At 41.1% G+C, this 24,693-nt stretch overlaps 1 long non-coding RNA gene across 3 annotated transcripts in view; it reads right to left on the bottom strand.

The window, feature by feature from the left end:
• Positions 1 to 24,693, bottom strand: part of LOC137561339 (uncharacterized) — a 184,004-nt gene that overhangs the window by 118,236 nt on the left and 41,075 nt on the right. For all 3 annotated transcript variants that reach the window (XR_011029972.1, XR_011029970.1, XR_011029971.1), the window contains exon 2: positions 9,398 to 9,523. This is a non-coding gene — a long non-coding RNA (uncharacterized lncRNA). The remainder of the gene's footprint in view (positions 1 to 9,397; positions 9,524 to 24,693) is intronic.

Genomic DNA, 24,693 nt, shown 5'->3' with positions numbered 1-24,693 from the left:
ATTGCAAACAAATCTGTTAAATGTTGAAAAATATCATAGCTTTCACAAATAGCCCAAAAAAGTTTAACCACTTTACCCCCGCGCGTACGTATTTCTCCGCCCCTTTTTCCATCCTTTAAAAACCAGGGACGGAGAAACACGTACTTTCCGCGTTCCCGACGCTGCCCGCGCTCCCGCTCGTAAACACGCCGCCCGCCGCTAGTAAACACGCCGCCGCCCGCTCGCCCAGAGATCAATGAACGGGAAAATCCATTCCCGTTCGTTGATCTAAGCCCCGCAATGATCAGCTGCTCTCCTATGGGCAGCGCGATCATTGTGAGAAAAAACTCACGTGTCCAGCCTCCTTATTCTTCCTCCAAGCTTCCGGAAGGAAGCTTGGAGGTCGCATTAAAACAAAAAGTTACTGTGGCCATCTTGTGGCCAAATAGTAAACTACACCCTACACATTTTTCACATACAAATAAATGACTTTTACACATAAAATTAACTCATTACCTCCCACACTCCCCATTTTTTTTTTTTTTGTAATTAAAAAAAAATTAAAAAATTTACAATTAAAAAAAATACATAAATAGTTACCTTAGGGACTGAACTTTTTAAATATTTATGTCAAGAGGGTATAACACTGTTACTTTATAAACTATGGGCTTGTAATTAGGGATGGACGCAAAACTGAAAAAAATGCACCTTTATTTCCAAATAAAATATTGGCGCCAAACATTGTGATAGGGACATAATTTAAATGGTTTTATAACCGGGACAAAAGGGCAAATACGTTTCATGGGTTTTAATTACAGTAGCATGCATTATTTAAAAACTATAATGGCCGAAAACTGAAAAATAATTATTTTTTTCCCCACATTTTTCCTATTTTCCCATTAAAACACATTTAGAAAAAAATAATTCTTGGCATAATGTCCCACCTAAAGAAAGCCTAATTGGTGGCGAAAAAAAACAAGATATAGTTCATTTCATTGCGATAAGTAATGATAAAATTATAGACGAATGAATGGAAGGAGCGCTGAAAGGTGAAAATTGCTCTGGTGGTCAGGGGGTAAAACCCCTCAGTGGTGAAGTGGTTAATATCCAGTATTTCTTATGTACAGCAGAAAGTCTTGCTACCACATAAACCACTTCTGCCTTCTGTTACACCAGTGAATAAATCTGTGGATTTGAGGTATTAGGGTGAAATATTACTTAAAGTGGACCCAAACCAAACATTTTTTTAAATTCAAAATATTTAGTTGCGCCACTCTGACACATACAAAGATAAATACACACTCCTTCAAGCCTATGAGCATTTCAGTGCATGCTTTCACCCTTCTCTTTTCATAACTAGGGTTATACAGGTGGCAGCCATTAGCAATTCCTCATTTGCTGGACACCACATACTCCACCAGTTTGCCAGATTCTGTCCCGGCAATATGAAAGGAAGGGAGGGGTTCCTCCAATAAATGATAAATATTTTATATTTGTCATCATGCAGCTGAAAAAGGGCGGTTATTTATTATTATAACCGGTTCAGCACCGCAGTGCCGAAAATCTCATGCATCCGAGCAACCTTCACCTCCCATTCATTCACCTATAACTTTATTGCTACTTATCACAATGAATTGATCTAAATCTTGTTTTTTCCGCCACCAATTAGGCTTTCTTTGGGGGGTACATTTTGCTAAGAGCCACTTTACTGTAAATGCATTTTAACAGGAAGAATAAGAAAAAAACGGAAAAAATTCATTATTTCTCAGTTTTTGGCCATTATAGTTTGAAATTAATATACGCTACCGTAATTAAAACGCATGTATTTTATTTGCCCATCTGTCCCGGTTATTACATCGTTTAACCTCCTGAGCAATAATCCCGAGCTGGTGGGCCGATTTGCATAATTTTTTTTGTTACACGCAGCTATGCTAGCTGCGTGTAACTTCCGATCGCCGCCGCTTGCCGCCGATCCGCCGCTACCCGCCGTGCCGCGCAGCCGCCCCCCCTCCCCGACCCCTAGCGCAGCCTGGCCAATCAGTGCCAGGCAGCGCTGAGGGGTGGATCGGGACTCCCTCTGACGTCACGACGTCCATGACGTCGGTGACGTCATCCCGCCCCGTCGCCATGGCGACCGGGGAAGCCCAGCAGGAAATCCCGTTCTGAACGGGATTTCCTGCTTACTCTGATCGCCGAAGGCGATCGGAGTGGGTTGGGGGATGCCGCTGCGCTGCGGCTATCATGTAGCGAGCCCTGAGCTCGCTACATGATTTAAAAAATAAAAAATTTTAAAAAATAGTGCTGCGCCACCTCCTGGGCGATATAATTGTATCGCCCAGAGGGTTAAACGATGTCCCTATCACAATTTATGGTGCCGATATTTCATTTAGAAATAAAGGTGCATTTTTTCAATTTGCGTCCATCACTATTTATAAGCTTATAATTTTAAATAATATAATAACATATTCTGTTGACATGCATATTTAAAAAGTTCAGACCCTTGGGTAACTATTTATGTTGTTTTTGTTGTTTTTTTAATTGTATTTTTTTTTTTTATAAAAAAAAGTGTATGTGTGTAATTTTTGGTGTGGGAGGGAAACTGCTAATTTTAAATGTAAAATAATATTTTTTTTTATTAAAAATGTATGTGGGTGCAGTTTACTATTTGGCCACATGATGGCCACAGTGAAAAAAGTCCTGGATGTGAACGATCTCGCATCCAGGAACTAAAATGCTGGGGAGAAGTTTCCTGGGGGCAGAAATACCGCGCTCTCTGGAGAGAAAGCATCGGTATTTCTGCGAGGAAGTTAGATCGGTGAATGGGAATTATATTCCCATTCACTGATCGGGGGGCTAGCGGCGGGCAGCGGGAGCGCGCACGGGGGTGCCCCCGATCGTGCGCACGAGCCGGTGGCAGCAGCTGTGCCTATCTGGACGAGGAAGCTCGTCCAGATAGGCCGAACTGGATAATTTAGAAAATAGATTTTATTTCTGAAATCTTGTATTTTTAATTTGGGTCCACTTTAAGACATGTTTTGTCAAGTGAAACGTGTATCTTCTTTACCACAAAAATAAAGCAGCTCTCAATGTACATGTGTTTTATGCAAAACCTTTATGCACTAATCGTGTGCAGACAGCCAAAGTCCAGATAGAACTGTTAAAGCCCACTCCAAGGGCGGATCACTCTAGTCAGATGCGTGTGAATCTTCAAAAAAAATATTAAACAGGTTTTTTAGTAGCGCTTATTAACAGTTCCTCACACTTGACTATCACTGCAGCCCCCCTCCCCCCTTCGTAGAGCAACTCACCAGAAGGTGTGGCCAAGACCAGCCCAATATCGCTTCTGGGGTATAAGGCCACCCCACTGCCTCCAACCCGCAACCTCCAACTGCTCACAGTCTGAAAAAATTAGGAGAGGCTTCCATAGCATAAAAGTGCTTTTTATTGTAAAAAATGGTGGCTTGCACCTTTAAAATTGATCGTCAGACCAGTTATACAAACTTGGTGACATACACTTAAAAAAATAATTTTACAAGACCCTTAGATATTGTTATAGGGGTCACGGTATGTGGCCAGGCTATATTCAGGTTCGGGGGGAGTGTATAACACACTTCAAACACCGCTGCACACCGCCTGCTTAAAAAGCATAAAAACCACTTTGCTCTGGTTTAGTGCAACACCAGCCGCGTCCAGCCAGTGTTACGTATGACGTCGTCGCTCCGTAGCTCCGCCCTACGCGTTACGTTGTAAACAACTCATCAGTGTCTCTTCTTTAGCCTGAATTTTCTAAAATGTGTACTGGGAATAAAAACTCAGATAATAGTAGCCCAGTTTTATAATCTTAATCTGCAAATTAACTAACGGTTAAAAGATTAATCTCAAATAGCAGGCCAAATGAACTGTAGTTTTGTTATGATCCTGATGCACTAGGAATATCAAAGTAAATAAAACTGGCATGTTTATATCCTGCTACAAATTTGTAAAAAAAACATTCTTGATAGGAACTGAAGTTTATATTTATAGCAATGTTTGAAGAAAAGAGACTGCAGTATTTGTGATTAGAGTAACTTGTGTGTTGTACATTTGACGGTAACGGTGCCGCAGGGGAACAATCACTTCTGAGTGTGGCCATTTGGTGCCCTGGAGGTAAACTTTCTGCACTGTATAGAATAACAGATATACTGCTTGCATGTCTTTCCTGGACTATAATAGGCTTCCATGGTTACCATACAAAGGAATATGTTTGGCTGAATCTATTGCTTGAACAATGTACAGCAGATACAGTGGCTCTTGGCCCAAGACCAGAATCCAGGGCCATTGCCAATATTTACTTACGTTTGGGGAATTACTGTGAAGCTGATGTACTAAGGTTCTCCTGAGCTTCAGAATAATGGAAGAACATCAAGGAACACAAGTGATAAAAATACCATGGTCTGATTTTTTGTAAACTGCTGTTACTGTACACGCCCAAACTTTGCAACTCTCACTTGAGTCATATCAGAAGTTAGTGGGGTAGCTGAAGAGATAGGGAAGCAGTATTTGCAATATTGTTAAGCCTTCAGGTGGCCACTTATAGATGGCAACCAGATCGACAATCACATAAATCCATTTCTGATCCAATCTGATCAGAGTGGCATCTATTAGCTGCCCACATGCTACGCACAGAATTTTCATTGATTTCAGCATGAGATCTATTGAAAATCTGTGGAGCCGCCAGCACCAACCAGGCTGCCCAGGCCTCCCCCAGGTGTTTGCAGCATATCCCTCACCTGTCCTGCCACACCTCCAGTGTTTGAGGTCCAGATTTTTTCACATAACAAAGGGAGAAAAATACAGGAGGAGAAGTGCTGCAGCTTGGAGAAAAGCCACCAAATGTGGGAGGAGGCATGACAGCAGGACAGGTGAGAGTTAGCTCTGCTGCCAACACTCTGCGTCAACACTGCTGAATTTAAATACCCCTAGCTATGCACTCCCAATCCACCACCGATTGAGCAAAATTTCTGTCCTGCGTAATTGACCGGATCAATCAATTGTGGGCAGAAATCGATCGATTTAGTATAGTTTGCGGTATCAATTTCTAGCAGATTAGATCAGAGTAATCAAATCTGCCGGATATCGATGGGTGAGACCCACAAGTGTATAGCTGCATTACTGATTGCATCTTACTCATTGTCAAGCTCTGAAAATCCTGATAGTAGATGTGGATTAATGAATTCTTATTGGTGAGCTTTTGAGTAAATCTAACAAGAATGTAGAAATATTATCCAAGTCTGTGGATAATGGAGTGCACAGTAATAGGATAACCATGGGAATGGAGGAGTATGAATACCCCACAGTACTGTTTACTGAATTCCTATATTTCTTCAAGCCTTGAAGTGGAATACTGCTGTGGGTCATAAATAAGCAGCATCGAAGTGACACATTTCCTATTACTCATAGTTTGCTCCTGAATGAAAACACTGACACAATGGGGTAAAATCCTCACAATGTGAACTGATTGCCTCCTGAGAAAACTAATAAAAGAAATATTATTCCTCACTGCCTCACTGAGTCATGAGGCACTGAGATATTTTAGACACTTCAATGGTTCACAGTAGACGGCAACAGGATCTTTTTAAATTATGAAAATAAATGAACGGTGTTAAATTTAAGGTTTATCCACACACCTGTGATTTGGATGCAATTTTTCCAGCATTAGTCACTGCATAACACCTGCAACAGACAGATAACTGGAAACTGCAATTTAATGTAGGTCTCAGTGCTGCACTGAAAGCTTAAGTCTAGCATTGAAGATATTGCATTCTGGTCTGGCCATTTGTCCCACACTGACAGTTAATAAGACATGCTTGATAAAGAAGGCATCATTTATGTTTGTTCGTCAAGCATAACAATTTTTTCCCCATTTACACACACATACATACCAGGATTACATCTAACCAGCAATATTCCTGATCTTATTCTACAGCAAGTATATGTTATTACTGTAGTTTTTCGAGTTACAATAAACAAATAAAAGTCATTTCTAGAAACTCATTACAAATTTGAATAGCCATATTATTAGTTAATTAGCCATAATAATAGTTCATTAAACTGATAACAGTTATGTCACACTGTGTTATTGCATCACTGATTAAAGGGCCTCTTGGTCTCAAATGTGTACAGTGTTTCTATAACCAAACTGCTCTATCACTATGAGATATATTTCTATCAGGAGTGATCAAGCTTGGCAGCAGATCCAAGGCCATGTCTCTTAAAGTAGAAAAAATGGTTTAAAACTGGATAGTAGATTGAATACACACAATTTAGGATTCATACCCACTTCTTGTTATGCCTGGTACACACTATGCAATTTCCTGTCAGATAGACTTGTCGAATCGATTAATTCCGACAGGTGGGAATCTGATTTTTAATCCTTTTTCTGATTGATTTTCCGACCACTTCTGTACACAAATGATAGGAAATCAGATAGGATGTGTTGGAAATAATCGATTTGACGTCTAACTTATGGGAAATTGCATGGTGTGTAATTCATGTAGGTTGAAATTATTTTGTGCATTGTAAAAGCAAAGAAATTATAAGAAACCACTTCACTGTTAAATGATTGCTGCGCCATTGGATGAACTAACACAATTGATTGCTGCACCTTTGGATGAACTAACACAATGCAGGCTATCATTAGAATAAGCGCAAATCTGCCGATCATGTTAAGAATTAAATTTAGATATTAACATTGATTTTTGTGTAACTTTTTTGGGGGCCGAATTGCTCTTCTCATAGATCATCTCTACATACTGTATATCTACCAGAATTTAGTGTCTACTTTAGACCCACCAGTGGACATAGGAAGTAGAGATGCCTTCTGTTTGCCTTCTTGGCGAACTGCAAACATATGGCGTGTTTGACCCACCCCCTACACAGCATCATGGAGCTAAACTTTGACCCCTTACCTCACAGTCAGCAGACACATGGCAGCCAAACTAGAAACCCCACCTGGATCCCTCATCCCCCTATTAAAAAGCAGTTGCGGTGGCCATATTTAATTCATTCTCTGCTGGCTGCTGACTGTTAGCGAGAGCACGGTCAGACTTGCTGCAGATAGGTAAGGAAAGCATTAGCTAGGGCTGTGTTCTTGTTCCTTTCTTTTAACACTCAGGTTCTGCAGTTTCTATACTACCTGAGGAAATCTATCCGTACTTTGCAAATACATCATTTAGGGCTCTGCTTAAAAACAAGAAGAGAATCGAGAGCCCAATATGGTGCAGTATTGTCAGGTAAAATGAAGAGTTCAATAAAATTTTATGTATATATACTCACAAACACAGGTTACCCATAGGCAACCACTTTAGAGGCAGGTGGGGAGCTTTAGGACCTGACCCCACTCGGGTTAAGAAGTCGCTCTCTGTAGATAGTAGATGGGGATGCACCCCTCCACCCAGGGTGGACTAGAAGATCAGCAAAAACTCAGTATACAGAGGTGCTCAAACCTATTGCTTGCCCCACTGAGTTATGCTCCCATTTTTGCCTGAGGAAGCAGGGTCACGCCCGCGAAACGCGTTGCATTTAATAAATTATTTGTCAATTCTGTTTTATCGAGACTCAAGTGAGTTTTCTTTTTTTGTAAGAGGGAGGTGAGTCCACCTTAACATCCTAATTACAACAGAGAAAGAAAATGTGTGCATCAACCAAGTGAACCTGACAAATCTGGCTTTGCTAATTTGGCCTATTGGCTAATCACGAGACATTGCTCATGCAAATAAGCATTTGCTTCCGCATGCCTAAATATGCAGGGTCAAAAACCAAAAACCGCAAAACAATCGCCCTGCGGGAATTAGTTCATGCTATATAGCACTATCCAGGGGCGCCACGAGGAGGTTTCCCATTGCCCCCATACAACGGGCCGCGGGGGTCCCAGGCACTCTCACCGCCCGGAACCCACACAGCGGCACCCCGGAGGTGGAGGCTGGGGGGTGCAGGCGATCTCCCCAGCGTGGCCAGCGCCGGGAAGAACCGCCCGCACACACCTCCCAAGATTAAAAACAGGCACTTACCTTAACGTCCATTGCGTTCTGCTATATGCGCATAACCTGGGCGCTACACATAAGGGGCGGACAGGCGCAAATAGCCTGCTCCAGGGCTCTCACCTCCTAAAACAAGCCACTCACTACCTGCCCTCAGAAAAAAGAAATGCAATGCTAATTACAACAGAGAAAGAAAATGTGTGCATCAACCAAGTGAACCTGACAAATCTGGCTTTGCTAATTTGGCCTATTGGCTAATCACGAGACATTGCTCATGCAAATAAGCATTTGCTTTCGCATGCCTAAATATGCAGGGTCAAAAACCAAAAACCGCAAAACAATCGCTCTGCGGGAATTAGTTCATGCTATATAGCACTATCCAGGGGCGCCACGAGTAGGTTTCCCATTGCCCCCATACAACCGGGGGGCCGCGGGGGTCCCAGGCACTCTCACCGCCCGGAACTCACACAACGGCACCCCGGAGGTGGAGGCTGGGGGGTGCAGGCGATCTCCCCAGCGTGGCCAGCGCCGGGAAGAACCGCCCGCACACACCTCCCAAGATTAAAAACAGGCACTTACCTAAACGTCCATTGCGTTCTGCTATATGCGCATAACCTGGGCGCAACACATAAGGGGCGGACAGGCGCAAATAGCCTGCTCCAGGGCTCTCACCTCCTAAAACAAGCCACTCACTACCTGCCCTCAGAAAAAAGAAATGCAATGCTAATTACAACAGAGAAAGAAAATGTGTGCATCAACCAAGTGAACCTGACAAATCTGGCTTTGCTAATTTGGCCTATTGGCTAATAACGAGACATTGCTCATGCAAATAAGCATTTGCTTTCGCATGCCTAAATATGCAGGGTCAAAAACCAAAAACCGCAAAACAATCGCCCTGCGGGAACATCCCCCTCTGCTTTTAAATGTTTTTTAAAAAGTTTTACTCTACTCTGGCGCCTTTGTATACTGAGTTTTGCTGATCATTTAGGGCTCGTTCACACTACAAGAGCTTTTCTAAGTGCTTTTGATTTGAAAAGCTCTTGCTAATGTTATTCTATGTGAGTTTTCACACTGGAGCGATGTGGTTTTGTAAAAATCCCCCATAGCATTGCATTAGCAAGAACTTTTAAAATCCCTGGCGTTTAAAAAAAAAAGCTTTCGTAGTGTGAATCAGCCCTTACTGTGTCAATCAGAGAGGTAAGAGAGGTATGGTGCTCCAATTATTACATAGTTTAGAAGAATGACAGTCCACATAAACTTCATAAAGATGACACTCCACAGGTTAAATCCAATGCAGAGAGAAAGGAGCTAGATCTCAATTCTAAAACTTCAGGTAGAATATCAATATGATCTTCACTGACACTAAGGACCTCCACCACTCCTTTTTGTGTGAGACTCACCGGATTCCAAGACCCCCTAGGGCCTGTAGACACCTTGGGAACGTTATAAGGGTAGATCCTCACCTCCCTGGCATCCACATCAGGTTCAGACCAGCAGCTCATTAAATGGATGTTCAATTCTCCAACCTTAAATAAAAAGGCGTAATACGAGTTAAAATTTATTGTATATAAAATGCCATTGCACTCACATATCCTTGGATTAAAAGCACGTTCAGAGTAACTTTTTACATGGGCTCTCCCCCGTACATAGGCCTCTGGCTAGGCTCCGCATGCATGCACGGGCTGTATAAGTCAGGTCCACAAATGCTGGCTGCTGCGCGCACAACCAAGGCTTCCCGGCCGGTTGTGTGTGATTGACACAAATTTACTGAACTGAGAGGAGGCAAACCTATTGTTATATCTGCTTGTAGCCTATTGGCCCTGGAACGGTGGGCATTTATGTTGACTGGTTTACCTCACTTATTGTACCTACTGTGAAGCTAGTGAGTTATCTAAGTGATCCTATTCCTGTGCTTGGTTGTCTGCCATTGACTGTGTACATGCTGAATTCTACATTGTAAAGAAAGGTTCAGCTATAATGAGCAGAGATTTGTTCACTGTATTTAAATTACAATTAGTGGATGGTCTTATCACAATAGCTTCATATTCTCAAATACAACCAGTATCCAGCATCGTCCCATATGGACAATGCATTGGGCTGTGCAAAGAACTTTGTACCCAAAATTAAAGTATGCCCACATGTCAAGAAGTTAAGGTGGTTACCTTTCTCTGGGCAGAGGAGCTGTCTCCCAAGAGCTAAAAAAAACCTACTAGAGCAAGATATGATTGAGAAAATTGATGCTTCAGAGTGTATTTTCCCTATTGTGGTGACCACAAAGAAAACAGGAGGTAATAGAATGACCTTCGCAAACCAAATAAAGCCATTGTTGTTCAAAATTATCCCTTGTCACATATTAATGATGTTTTTTTCAGAACTCAGAGGAGCTAACTTCTTTTCTAGTTTGGATCTTCAATGTGCACATCATCAAGTGCTGCTAGTTGAGGAAAGTAGAGAACTCACTGCATTTATTACTCATGAAGGTTTGCTCCGCTACAAACATGTACCTTATGGACTAGCTGTGTTTAAGGCTGTGCAGGCCTTATGGCCTGGATGTGTTTAATTCTCAGTAATGTACCTGGTGTACAGTGCTATTTGGATGACATCATCTTGTGTATCATACTTGATTGTATACTCTACCCAGATTAATGTGAACTTGTACTACTGGGACTTCCACTCCAGTGTATGATCTGGCATTGTATTACTACCTGTATTGTGTTGTGTACCTTATTGCTTACTACCTGTATTGTGTTGTTGGTCACCCATGTCTATAATCTTATGTATTGTACAGTGCTGTATTATATGTTGGCACTATATAAATCCAATAAATAATAATAACATCATTGTATATGCTCCAACTCTGGTTCTTCATGATAAGTACCTCTGCATTGTGTTGAACCGCATAGAATCTGCATGACTGAAACTGAATCAATCTAAATGCCAATTTAGACAAACGCAATTGTCATTCCTGGGTCATATTGTATCACAGAAAGGACTATTTCCAGACCATAAAAATGTGACAGTGCTGATACAGGCACCTGTTCCATCTGATTTCAAGACCTTGCATTCTTTCTCTTTCTTAAAGAGACACTGAAGCGAAAAAAAATGATGATATTATGATTTGTATGTGTAGTACAGCTAAGAAATAAAACATTAAGATCAGATACATCAGTGTAATTGTTTCCAGTACAGAAAGAGTTGAGAAACTCCAGTTGTTATCTCTATGCAAACAAGCCATTAAGCTTTCCCACTAAGTTAGTCCTGGAGAGGGCTGTTATCTGACTTTTATTATCTCAACTGTTCCTGGACTATTTACTTTGCCTCTGCTAGAGGAGAGGTCATTACTTAACAGACTGCTCTGAAAGACTCATTTTGAATGCTGAGTGTTGTGTAATGTGCACATATTAAAGAATGATGCAATGTTAGAAAAAACACTATATACCTGAAAATAAAAGTATGAGAATATTTTCTTTGCTGCTAATCTTCTAGTAATTATTCATAGTACACAACCAATTCACTATATCATATTTTTTTTTTCGCTTCAGTGTCTTTTTAATTCATGGTGTTCGAGATGTGGCCCCAACTATGCCTCAGTTGTGGAACTGATGAGACTGCGCCCCTGGTGTCGGTCGCACGCAGCATCATTAAATTAGGTGGGAAATTAAATTTTTTGTACTGGATGCGATACAAACATCTGTATTGGATCCAATATAAAAAAATTCTAAGTGTTATTGGCAGCGCTACTGTTTCCACACACAATGGTACTCTGATCTTTACAAAAATGTGGATATAAACTTTAAATACAGAAAAGAGGCAGTGACAAAAACAAAAACAAGAGGACAGTCATGACAATGCATGAACCAGGGCTGAGTACATTCACACAGGAGATAGCACATTAGCAAGTTATCCTGTAGAAATGGTCCTGTTTGGTGCCGATGAACCTCTTCTATTGGGTCCATAATCACTTTGCTTACAAAAAAAAAAAAAGTCTCTTCTGACAGGATGACACCTCTGGATGTAGCACAACGGCTGCCTCAAGGCTTAAAGGGCACCTGAACTGAGAATATGGGAGCTGACATATTTGTTTCCTTTTCAACAATGTAGATTGCCTGGCTGTCCTGCTCAGCCTCTGTTTCTAATACTCTTAGCCATAGACCCTTAATAAGCATACAGATCAGATGTTTCTGACTTAAAGGAATACTATCGATGTATGCATTTATTTTTAAATGCTGTATGTTGTAGCACACATTAGGACAAGTACTAGGAGCAATTTGATTCCTCACACAGCTGTTCCTCTCAGCTGTAAAATCCTCCGTCAGTTTTGGCGTCAGTGTTGGATACAAAATGTATCTAAATACTGAGCTCCCAGAGGGCTAGACCATGTCTCTGCACAGGGGAGTTATTATCAACTCCTCAGTTTATAGTTTAATTATCACCTTGCTGAAATAATCTTATTGATATGGTGGTAAGGGGTTAAAGATTCTAGCAATGTGTGTTTATTATCTTTGCTTCTCTTGACTGATAAAGATACTAATAATGCTAATTGTAGACAGTGGTCTGCCCCTCTCAGCAGCTTGTAAAGTGGATGCAGCCTGGAGTGAATCACCACAAGCAGGCAGCCAGGCAACCAGTCTGAGTGTAAACACAGACTAGTGTTATAGCTAGTTATATTCCAGCAATATTACAGCTCATTTAGTTACCTGTTACCACCTCAGATCAGCCTATTTCTCCTCATGTCTCCTGCATGCTGCGAGAGACACAGTGAAATATATTTGTGAGCTGTGTGACAGAGTAACCAAGCAGCTCAGGGTGACCCAAACTACTATGAGCTGTGTAAGAAATTAATTTTTAAGCAGGGATAGCGAGAGAGAGACCTCGGTGAATAAATAAAGTGCCCATAGCACTAGTGGTAATGTGTACACTAATATAGAGTATAAAAAAAAAAAAAGTCGTTTCAATCGATAGTATTCCTTTAAGTCTAACTGGATTAGCTATATGCTTGTTTCAGGTGTGTGATTTAAACACTACTGATGCCATTGAGATCAGCAGGACTGCCAGGAATCTGATATTGTTTACAAGAAAATAAATATGGCAGCCACCATATCCCTCTCAGTTCAAATGTCCTTTAACCAGTTTCCGACCGCGTCACGCCGATGGGCGTGGCCATGGCGGCAGCCCCAGGACCGCCTAACGCCAATTGGCGTAAAGTCCTGGGGCTGTAATTTGCATGAGATCGCACGCACGCATCTCATGCTTGGAGGGCGGAGCTCCGTCCCCTCTTCAGTCTCTGAGCGGCTATTGCTGCTCGGGAGACTGTTAGACGGCATGATCGCCATCTATTTACACTGCGCAGCAGCGCTGCACTGGGGACAGCCGTGTGTGACGGCTGTCCCCCTGGGGGACAAGAGAGCAATCGGCTCTCATAGGCAGAAGCCTATGACAGCCGATCGCTGTAATTGGCTGGCTGTGGGGAGGGAGGGAGGGAGGGAAGGGTTTTAAAGACACAGTTTTTTTTTTAAAGCAGGAACAATAATATTTATTATTAAAAAAATAAACATGGGGGAGCGATCAGACCCCACCAACAGAGGGCTCTGTTGGTGGGGAGAAAAGGGGGGGGCACTTCTGTGCTGTGTTGTGCGGCCCTGCAGCTTGGCCTTAAAGCTGCAGTGGCCAATTTTACCAAAAATGGCCTGGTCACTAGGGGGGTTTAGCCCTGCAGTCCTCAAGAGGTTAAAGGGGGGTAGAAGGAAAAAAAAAGAGTTGAACTTACCTGTGGCTTCTAATGGTCCCTCGTAGACATCCTGTGCCTGCGCAGCCACTCACAGATGCTCCGGTCCCCGCCACAGGTTCACTTCTGGAACTTGTGACATTAATGTCGCAAACAACTGTGCCTGCGCGGCCACATCCTCGCTCCCGCTAACATCACTGGGAGTGTACTTCTGGTGAGTGGAACATTAGTGAGTGGCTGCGCAGGCACAGAACCTCTGAAGGGGACCATTAGAAACCCCAGATAAGTTCAACTCTTTCTCCCCCTTATAGTACTCCTTTAAAGGATACCCGAAGTGACATGTGACATGATGAGATAGACATGTGTATGTACAGTGCCTATCACACAAAAAACTATGCTGTGTTCCTTTTTTCTTTCTCTGCCTGAAAGAGTTAATATCAGGTATGTAAGTGGCTGACTCAGCCCTGACTCAGACAGGAAGTGACTACAGTGTAACCTTCACTGATAAGAAATTCCAACTATACAACACTTTCCTAGCAGAAAATGGCTTCTAAGAACAAGAAAGAGATAAAAAGGGGAATTTCTTATCAGTGAGGGTCACACTGTAGTCACTTCCTGTCTGAGTCAGGACTGAGTTAGCCCCTTACATACCCTGATATTTAACTCTTTCAGGCAGAGAAAGAAAAAAAGGAACACAGCATACAGTAGTTATTTGTGTGCTAGGCACTGTACATACCCATGTCTATCTCATCATGTCACATGTCACTTTGGGTATCCTTTAACCACTCAGCGGCAAGCCGCTACATTAAAGCATCCTGCTGGAGCCTGTTAATGGATGTTTTCATGCGTCGCTTGCCCCTGCCGTTGTTAGGGATTCAGCTTTTTTAATATGTATTTTATGTGGGTATATTACTGTTTTTTTTATTTTACTACATAAAGGCTTGCAGTTATGGACTTGACTCAACCCCCCCCCCCCCCAAAAAAAAAATCTGGAAAATTACAACTATATTTACAAATAATATATTGTCACCATACATTGATAGGGACATGATTTAAATGGTTCAATAACCAGAACAAATGGGCAAATAAAATGTGTGTGTCAATATACAGAAAAACATTTCATTTTTTTATAAAAATTCATGGAAGAAAACTGAGACATAATGAATTTTTCCTTTTTTTTCTTATTTTTACCGTTAAAATGCATTTAGAATAAAATAATTCTTAGCAAAATGTATTACCCATAGGAAGCCTAATTGGTGGCAAAAAAAACAAGGTATAAATCATTTTGTTGTAATAAGTAGTAATAAAGTTATTGGCGAATAAAAGGGAGGAGGCGCTGACAGGTGTATTTTGTATTTTGTAGATGTCAGCATCTACAAAATACAAAATACATAAAAGCCCTTAGATAAAGTTAGCTACTCAAAGGTGAACATACATATCTGTAATATGGCAAAAAATGTTGTGGCACTTTTTCAACAAAAATGTGAGCAGTGATGCTGAAATCACTTGTAGGATTTGCAGTGGAAGGGCCAATATTATTAATGTGTCTTATGAAAAGAGACTTCAATAGCAGTACTTCAAACACTGCCCAAACAAAAAAGTAAGCCAGCCCAACTTCAAATATGATATTTAGCATCAAATGGGCTGTGTTTAGCTAAGGTCAGATGATCCTTGCTGTATAAAAAAGTGGAAAGCAGAGAACATAGATAAGATCTCAGAAAGAAGTATCAATATTATTCTTTCATCTACAGTTTTCTGTGTCTCTTGTGCCTATACGGAGTCTCTCTCCGCTAGGAGATTTGTCTGTTCTGATGGGATCTCTTTTATTCCTTGCTTCAAACTAGTGGTGTGAAAATGTAGAGGAAATCCAGAAAATGCTCTAATAAAATTCTGCATCTGATAGATGTGCAAGAACTGAAATATTGAAAAGTGATTGAAGCCATAAAATGTTAAAATGAGACAATGATCCTACTAGAAAATCTTATTCCAATCAGTTATGGAATTATGAGCATCATTGCTGGATGTAATATAACTTCCATGATGACTGACAGCAGATAAAAGTTGAATGGATGTAATCTCCATTTTAGTTTAAAAGGTACAAATTCATTGCTGCATTTTCCACAGGGTTTGAACAATGCAGCTTTTGCCTCACAACAGTCACAAAGGCAGATGTAGCCGTTAAATGTGTTTTTGGTTACAAAAGAGCACTGAATATAGCCACTAAACACGATTTTGTTTATAAAAGGGAGCCAGACATAGCTGATAACCGTGATTTTGCTTGTAAAAGTGTGCTGGATATAGCTCATAAATGGGATTTTGATTATAAAAGGGTGCCAGACGTAGCGGGTAAAAATTATTTTGTTTATGAGGGCGCTGGATATGGCCGACAAATGTGAGTTTATTTATAAAAGGGAGCTGGATGTAGTCAATAAACATGATTTTGTTTATAAAAGGGCACCCATAAGTAGCTAATGAGCGTGACTCTGTTTATAAAAGGTGTTATTAGAATATAACCCTAATTCTAACCCTAACCTTAATCCCCCGAAACCTAATTGTAACCCCCCCCGATGGTGCCTAACATTACTCCTCCATAGAAATACCTAACCATAACCCCTCCCCCCATGGAGGTGCCCAACCTTAACCCCCCATGGTGGTGCCTAAGCTTAACCCCCCATAGTGGTGCGGTACCTTAACCAGCCCCCTCCCCCCCCCCCCCCAAGCCTAACCTTAAACCCCCATGGTGTTGCCTAGCCACAACCATGGTATTCAGTGAGATTGTTGTAGCCACAATTCTTGAGGGATATAACTGGTATTTGGTGCAATTGTTGTAGCCTCATTTTATTTTGAAGATATAAATGGTATTTAGTGAGATCTTTTTGAAAGATGTAACCAGTGTTTTCCATGATCGCTATAGCCGAATTTAATTACAAAGATATAAATGGCATTCAAAATGATCTTTGTAGGTGCAATACTGAAAAGATATAACCGGTATTTGGCTTGATCAAAATAAATGGTATTTTGTGTGGATTGTACTAGCTGGAAATAATATGAAACAAATGAGGTCAAAATGTAGTTCTAAAAATATAGCCGTTATTGTATTTTGGGCATATAGTGTAAGTGAAATCAGGTCCTTTATTGAAACTGCAAACATTTCTATGATATAGCAAATATAAACATGATATAGACAAAATAAAATAAAGGGAGCCCTTTTAGCCACTTATAGCAGTGAATCACAGCAAATAACATTAAAGTCTATGGCGGAGCCCTTTTTACACACAAATTTTGGAGCCCTTTTCAAACGATAGCGTCACGCATCCCTAAAGCTTCCTACAAATGCAGGGGTGCTGTTTTGGCTGCAACCTTTTGTGTTTTCTTAGCAGATAAATTGTGTTTTCTAATGAATTCAGTGTTATGATATTCTGCATTGTGGAGATCTCCATCTGTTAAAGGATAAGTTTGTATATTCCATAAATATGTAATTGCCTAGTTGGTCATATGGAAGCTCCACTCTGTAGAGAGAAAAAAGCTGATACAAGATTCCTCAGGTGCCTCCTTTCTGCAAACTGGATTTACCTTTTATCAGCTCCCCAACCCAGTGTAAGTGAAAGGTGGGGAGACAATGAGAGAGATGGAGAACTAGAGGGTAAATAATAACAAGAGGGGGAAAAAAAAGAGGAAGAAAGTACAGCAAAAGAGGGAGTGAGGGAGAATGAGGGTGGAAAGAGAAGTGATTGCCGTAACTGCTGTGGGACCATGCATAGTTAGATCTACGACATGTTTATAGATTTTTTTTCTTCTCTTCCAACTCAGATATTGGTAGACTAGAACCCAGCCAATAATAATGGGCTTCATTGGCCTTCTCTTGGGATGGGTAACCTTTCACATCATAGTTGGTGATACTGACCTTACTGATTTTATAGAAAGCCAAAATAAGGGGGGGGAAAAAATCAAACCATGTTTATAGATGCTTAAAAGACTTCCGAGGCCAAATAAAAAAAAAAAAGTTAAATACCTGCATCATATTTGAAGGCACGGAGGATGCCGTCTCCCCCCCCCCCCCCGATGCACGCTACTCACGTGTTAACCTCGGCGATATGTCAATGGCTGTAAACAAAGAGAAACTTTGTAAATAACTCGTGAAATCATAAAGTTACGGTAAAACCAAGCACACCATTGTGGTTTTTTTGTGAAATTCCCATTAAGTTTGATGTGTCACATGACCCTTTTCCTATTACAAAAACAAAACGTTGGAATCAAAATGACCGACTTTAAAATGGCTGCCATGGTCACCACCCATCTTGAAAAGTTTCCCACCTCACATATACTAATGTGCCACAAACAGGAAGTTAATATCACCAACCATTCCCATTTGATTAAGGTGTATCCATATTAATGGCCCACCCTGTATAATTTGAAAACTAGCTCATTTCTAAACATGGACAAACAATCATAGATAAGGCAGCAGTATCAAATTCCAAAACCTGTACCTTTCATTTTTATTTCTTTTAAATGTCCTTTCTTAAAGTGACACTGAAGAGACAATAAACTGATAGGATAAACAATTGCATCTAATGAATAAAAATATAAATATGCGCTTTTGGAAATCTGCACTCCGTGGGTCGCGTAGCAAATGTCAATGTGTAGACATAAAAAAGATATAAACTGATAACAACGCGCACACTTGTCTCGAGGCAGAAAAGAGATGAGAACAGTCTCACAGTTCCACCGCCAGGTGTGCTCCACGGATCCAGCCGTTTGAAGCAGTGGACTATCCTTTGTTCTCGTTTAACCGGACAATCACATCCACATGCAAGGAAAAAATAGACAATATAGCATAATACTGCGAATCAAAGTTTGGTTAGACAGCAGAAACCGTCACCACTCTATTCCAGCTGTGTAGATTAAAAGAACACCTGTCCCCAGCACCAGCGTTAGGGCACCCCCCTCTGTGCCCGCACTTACCGGGCTGACCTCCCAGATCTCCGGAGGTGGGATTGATAATATGAATGATGAACTAATTCCTCTGCTTCCTAGGCTAATCACTCCAGATGAGGCTGTAGACGATATTCAGTCATTTTAAGCCAATCAGAACTTCAGAAGAGTGAATGAGTCAATCAGAGAACGGATGGCGGCGAAAATTGGCGGATAAGGGAAAGTCCGGCATAAGAACTCTGTGCGGATATATGGTACACTACACTGGTGCTGGGGACAGGTGTTCTTTTAATCTACACAGCTGGAATAGAGTGGTGACGGTTTCTGCTGTCTAACCAAACTGTTGTTGTCTATTTTTTCCTTGCATGTGGATGTGATTGTCCGGTTAAACGAGAACAAAGGATAGTCCACTGCTTCAAACGGCTGGATCCGTGGAGCACACCTGGCGGTGGAACTGTGAGACTGTTCTGATCTCTTTTCTGCCTTGAGACAAGTGTGCGCGTTGTTATCAGTTTATAAAACAATTGCATCTGTAGACCTATACCTAATTTAAGCTCTACTGAAATCCCATATATTTATTTAGATTTTAAAGGTAAAAAATGTTAGTTTAAAGATTCTGCTATTTCAGCTTCCATAATGAGTAGTGAGCAGTGCACAGCAATTTTACAGGTGCATATGCTATATAGCCATATAGCCAAATAGTGCAACTCATGTTACCTAGGTAACCATTGCAATTTCACTGTAGATTCATGACTTAACCCCTTAAAACTCATTACATTGTTTACTTAAAATTGACAAAAGTAATTGGCACCAATCATTGCAGATTCCATATAACTATTAATCATAAAAATGACATGGCATGTACAGCAAAGTCCCGTTATCCGGAAGTCAGGCAACCCGGAATCCTCAACTAAATGGCATGCCTGAGGGATAATGGGGACAGTGCTTTTGAGGGCTTGAAGGGCACTGTAGGGCAGAAAATACTTATCAAGCCTCCAGATGTTGACTTCTACCCCTCCTGCAGCTTCCTTTCGGCTTTCCGGCATCCATGCATGGCTCCTGGCACGTCACCTTGCCTATGCCAGGAGCCGTACACAGAGGACACCGGAAAGCCACTAGAAGCTACAGGAAGGGTAGAAGACAGCTCCTGGAGGCTCTTTTCTGCTGCACGGGGGGAGGTTTGTGCTTTTTTGTCGTGTTGCTGAAGCAACCACCTAGCTTGCTTATCCAGCAACAGGAAATCCCCGCCTGTACTGGATACAGGGAATTTTTCTGTATATGAATGAAGGGAGACTATAAAAGCATATTGTGTTGCACTACCACCTTGTGAGATAATCATCGCACGTAAGCAAATTATGAACTTGACACAGACGCCTCTGTACCTGGTCCACAGAAAGTTGGACCCGGTCTTCCTGAGAAAACTGCTTCAACTATGTCGATTCATTTTCAAGTTATTTTCACAGGTTTCCATCTAATTCAAACCCTGTCTCACAGGAGGCCACTTGACCAAAGGCCAATGTGCCACTCTTAAATGCTTCAATAGTGCTTTTTGGGACATTATCCTTTCTAATTATCCACCAATAATGAAACTAAAACAGAGCTGTATCAAATGCAAGTTCTGCCGAAGAACTTCAATACTCTGGAGACGTCATTGTTCCCAGCAAACACTGGGGGTGCCCCATGACAGATCCAGCAAAAAAGACCCATGGAGCTTTATAGGAACACTATCACCAAACACTGAAAAATGTAAAATACATGTAGACACATACTTATAGGAGGTATAATTCTCCAAGATTAAAATGCACTATAAATTACATTATTCATATGTTGCTGTGGCTTACAGTAAGCAGTAAAAATCTAACAGACCTGACAGTTTTTGAACTAGTCCATCTCCACACCTCATGTGGGATTCTCGTGGTTTACTTTATTTTCAAAAGCACTTACTGAATGGCAGTTGCTAAGCCCAACTGCCAACAGTGTGCAAATGAGTAGGAAGGGCACCTAGCATCTTTGGATACATTATTTTCCAGGAGTGCTTTTGTAAAGAATAAAGGAAATACTAAGAACTCACCATGGGGAGATGGACTAGTACAAATCCTGTCAGAATAAATATTATTTATTAAAAAAACAATATTGTCCCCAATTTGCTTTAATTCACTGTTTATAGTCACTTATCAACATGATTGCTAATAGATTTGCTTTGTTCTATCATGCTTTTATTTTCGCTTCAAATGACTTAATATTTTCCTCTATTGTCACAAGAACATCAAAGTGCTTGGAGATAGTCAAATAGGTTTTGACTGTACTATACTTATATTTCTGTACTATACTTATATTTCTGATCCACAAAACTCTCTCCTTTGCTTTCCCCAGTCTGTGTTAATTGTGAGAAGCACAATCATATCAAATAGCAGACTACTCTTCTCTGTTTAAATAGGCTGAATGACTGACTGTAAATGTGGCATTAAAGAAAACAGCTATTTTAAAAACAACTGGAAACCCATGAATTATTATCTTTTCTGGGGGTACCAACAAGAGAGACCCAGTACTTTATCTCTTTCCCGCTGCCTTTGCGTTACTTGATGACATATCAATGGCATACATGGGAAAATTGCTTTTTATGTAATCACTTTTCAGGAAGCATATGGACTCTTCTTTCATGTTTCACTGCATGTTTGTGCCTGCCTTTCATATTGTGCAGTGGACAAAATGATGTGCTCAGTAGCACACAATTTAGGAGTAGAAGATTTCACATCTTCTTTCGTCTGTAGTTGATTTTTCAATTTTACTGTATCTGAAGTCTATTTTTTTTTTGTGTATTACAAAATTGTTTAATAAAAATGTTTTGGTGGATGCTACAGTTATGACTCATTTTACAGAGTGTTTAAATCAGCGTTTTAACACAATTCTATGAGTAAATAATGAAGGTAGATTAGCAATAAAAAAAAACTTAGTGTGGTTAGTATAACAGTTACCAAAGTAACGCATCTTCAGAAATGATTTCACATGTAAAAAAGGCCATATCTAAACTTTCAACGAAGGAAACAAGGTTTTGCCCAGTGGCGTATCTATGGAGCTATGGGCCCTGGTGCGAGCTTTACATTGGGCCCCCAAGCACTGTATATGTAACACTTGATACGGCGCAACAAAACCTGCCATGGACAGCCACAGTGTCAGTCCCTTCAGACTGGGCTGGGTGGTGGTGCATTTTTTCTGAAGTCCATAATCAGTTCCACAGTTTTTGCTAACTAGCTAATTTTGATCATAAAATATTGGTAATCTTTACTGATATTTTACTATGACCTAACCTAATACTACTCTCACACAGAACCCTCCCTCTACTGATTCCTAACCCTAACCCCACCCTGGTGATGCCTAACCCTAAACTCCCCTAGCACCTAACCTTGAATAACTCATCTCCCCCACATCTAACCCTAAACCTCCCCACTGTGTAAACCCATCTTCCTGCGATTATTATTGTTACAAAGAGTGCATCCAGCACCTGTTAAACTAGCATGTGGCACAGGCACCCTTTGCAACATAGCAGCTTACATAGTGTTTAAGGTTATTTGCAGCAATTAGCAGCTATCACTGTCGCCATAGACTTTCATGTTAATTACTGCAATTAGCAGCTAATAGTGATAAAAAGGGCGAGGAGGTGCACGATAAAATAGCGGTACGCCAGTGTTATGCAAAGTGTGGCTATAAATAGCAGGTACTCTCGCATAAGAGGCGGCCCCAGTGCCTCCTATTTTATTGGTCGCCTCCAGCACCCTTTTTACTGTTTAGTGTTAGCTAATCATGCCAATAGGACATAGGATTATGGTAGGGATTAGATTGTGTGCTCCTCAGAGGGACAGTTAAGTGACAAGACAATATACTCTGTACAGCGCTGCGGAAGATGTCGGCGCTATATAAATACTAAATAATAATAATTAACATGGAAGTCTATGGCAGTGCCCTTTTTATCTGCTTTGACTTAAAGGATCTGTAAACCATAGAATCCGAATTCTGTAGTTAATCCATTCGCGTTCCGTCGTTTTCACTTGAGAAATGTTCACCTCCCATTCATTAGCCTATAACTTTATCACTACTTATCACAATGAACTGATCTATATCTTGTTTTTTCCGCCACCAATTAGGCTTTCTTTGGGGGGTACATTTTGCTAAGAGCCACTTTACTGTAAATGTATTTTAACAGGAAGAATAAGAAAAAAACGGAAAAAAATTCATTATTTCTCAGTTTTCAGACATTATAGTTTTAAAATACTACATGCCTCCATAATTAAAACTCACATATTGTATTTGCCCATATGTCCCAGTTATTACACCGTTAAAATTATGTCCCTATCACAATGTTTGGCGACAATATTTTATTTGGAAATAAAGGTGCAGTTTTTCCGTTTTGCATCTATCACTATTTACAAGTTTAAAATAAAAAAAAATATAGAAGTATTTCATCTTTACATTGATATTTAAAAAGTTTTGACCCTTATGTAAATATTTACATGTTTTTTTTTATTGTAATGTTTTTTTTTTATATTAAACATTTTATTTGGGTAGTTTTGGGAGGGTGGGATGTAAACAAGTGATTTATAATGTAAATGTGTGTTTGAATTTTATTTTTTTACTTTTAGTTGTAGTTTTACTTTTTGGCCACAAGATGGCGGCCATGAGTTTGTTTACATGATGTCACTCTAAGCGTAACACACGCTTAGAGCGACACATGGGGTACGTTATAGCCAGAAAAAGCGAAGCTTCCGAGAGAAGCTGTCGCTTTTTCAGCGGGGAAGAGGAATCAGTGATCGCGCACCATAGCCCGATTCACTGATTGCCTGGCTAACAAACCGCGGGCCGGGAGCGCGCGTGCACATGCGCGATCGGTCGCGGTAGCGCGCATGGTTCCTGGACGTAGTTTCTACGTCCAGGAACCAAAATAAGTTAAAGGAGTACTGTAAGGGGGTAGGGAGAAAAAGAGTTTAACTTAACCGGGGCTTCTAATGGTCCCCCACAGACGTCCTGTGCCCGCGCAGCCACTCACCAATGCTCTGGTCCCCGCCTCCGGTTTACTTCTGGAATTTCCGACTTTAAAGTCAGAAAACCACTGCGCCTGTGCGGATGCGCCCTCGCTCCCACTGACGTCACCAGGAGCATATTGTGCAGGCCCAGTACGGTCGGCGCCTGCCCAGCATGGTCTGCACCTGCGCAGTACACTCCTGGTGACATCAGCGGGAGCGAGCACACGGCCGTCACTTAACATGGAAGTCTATGGCAGTGCCCTTTTTATCTGCTTTGACTTAAAGGATCTGTAAACCATAGAGTACTGTAGGGGGAAAAAAAGAGTTGAACTTACCCGGGGCTTGTAATGGTCCTCCGCAGACGTCCTGTGCCCACGCAACCACTCACCGATGCTCCGGTTCACTTCTAGAATTCCCAACTTTAAAGTTGGAAAACTACTGCGCCTACGCGGCCGCGCCCTTGCTGACGTCACCAGGAGTGTATTGGGTAGGCCCAGTATGGTCTGTGCAGTACGCTCCTGGTGACGTCAGCGGGAGTGACCAGAGAGCCGCGTAGGCGCAGTGGTTTTCCAACTTTAAAGTCGGAAATTCCAGAAGTGAACCAAAGTCGGGGAGCGGATCATCGGTAAGTGGCTGCGAGGCCACAGGAAGTCTGCGGGGGACCATTAGAAGCCCCGGGTAAGCTCAACTCTTTTCCCCCGACCCCATACAGTATTCCTTTAAGAAAAATCTAACAATAAAAGGACAACATGAAATAATGAAGAAGGGTAGAGAAGAAGAAGAAAATGGAAGAGTAGGGAAGGGGAGGTTGGGGGTGCACATACTGTAATTGCAAATGTGCTATCACAGTGCTATCTTGGAAATCCTAGTATGTCAAATACAATCCAAATTAGGGTTCAAATTATTTGGCATTATTTGCAAGTCAAAATTAATTTTAAAACGTATTTGCAAATGCAATACAGATTATAAGTGGAGCCTTAACTTTTTAAAATGTTGTGGCAATTACTGCTGCAGTTTTGTC

The sequence above is a fragment of the Hyperolius riggenbachi genome, chromosome 3 (assembly GCF_040937935.1).
Source record: "Hyperolius riggenbachi isolate aHypRig1 chromosome 3, aHypRig1.pri, whole genome shotgun sequence".
Classification (NCBI taxonomy): Eukaryota; Metazoa; Chordata; class Amphibia; order Anura; family Hyperoliidae; genus Hyperolius; species Hyperolius riggenbachi.
This window is presented reverse-complemented; position numbering and strand designations above follow the sequence as displayed.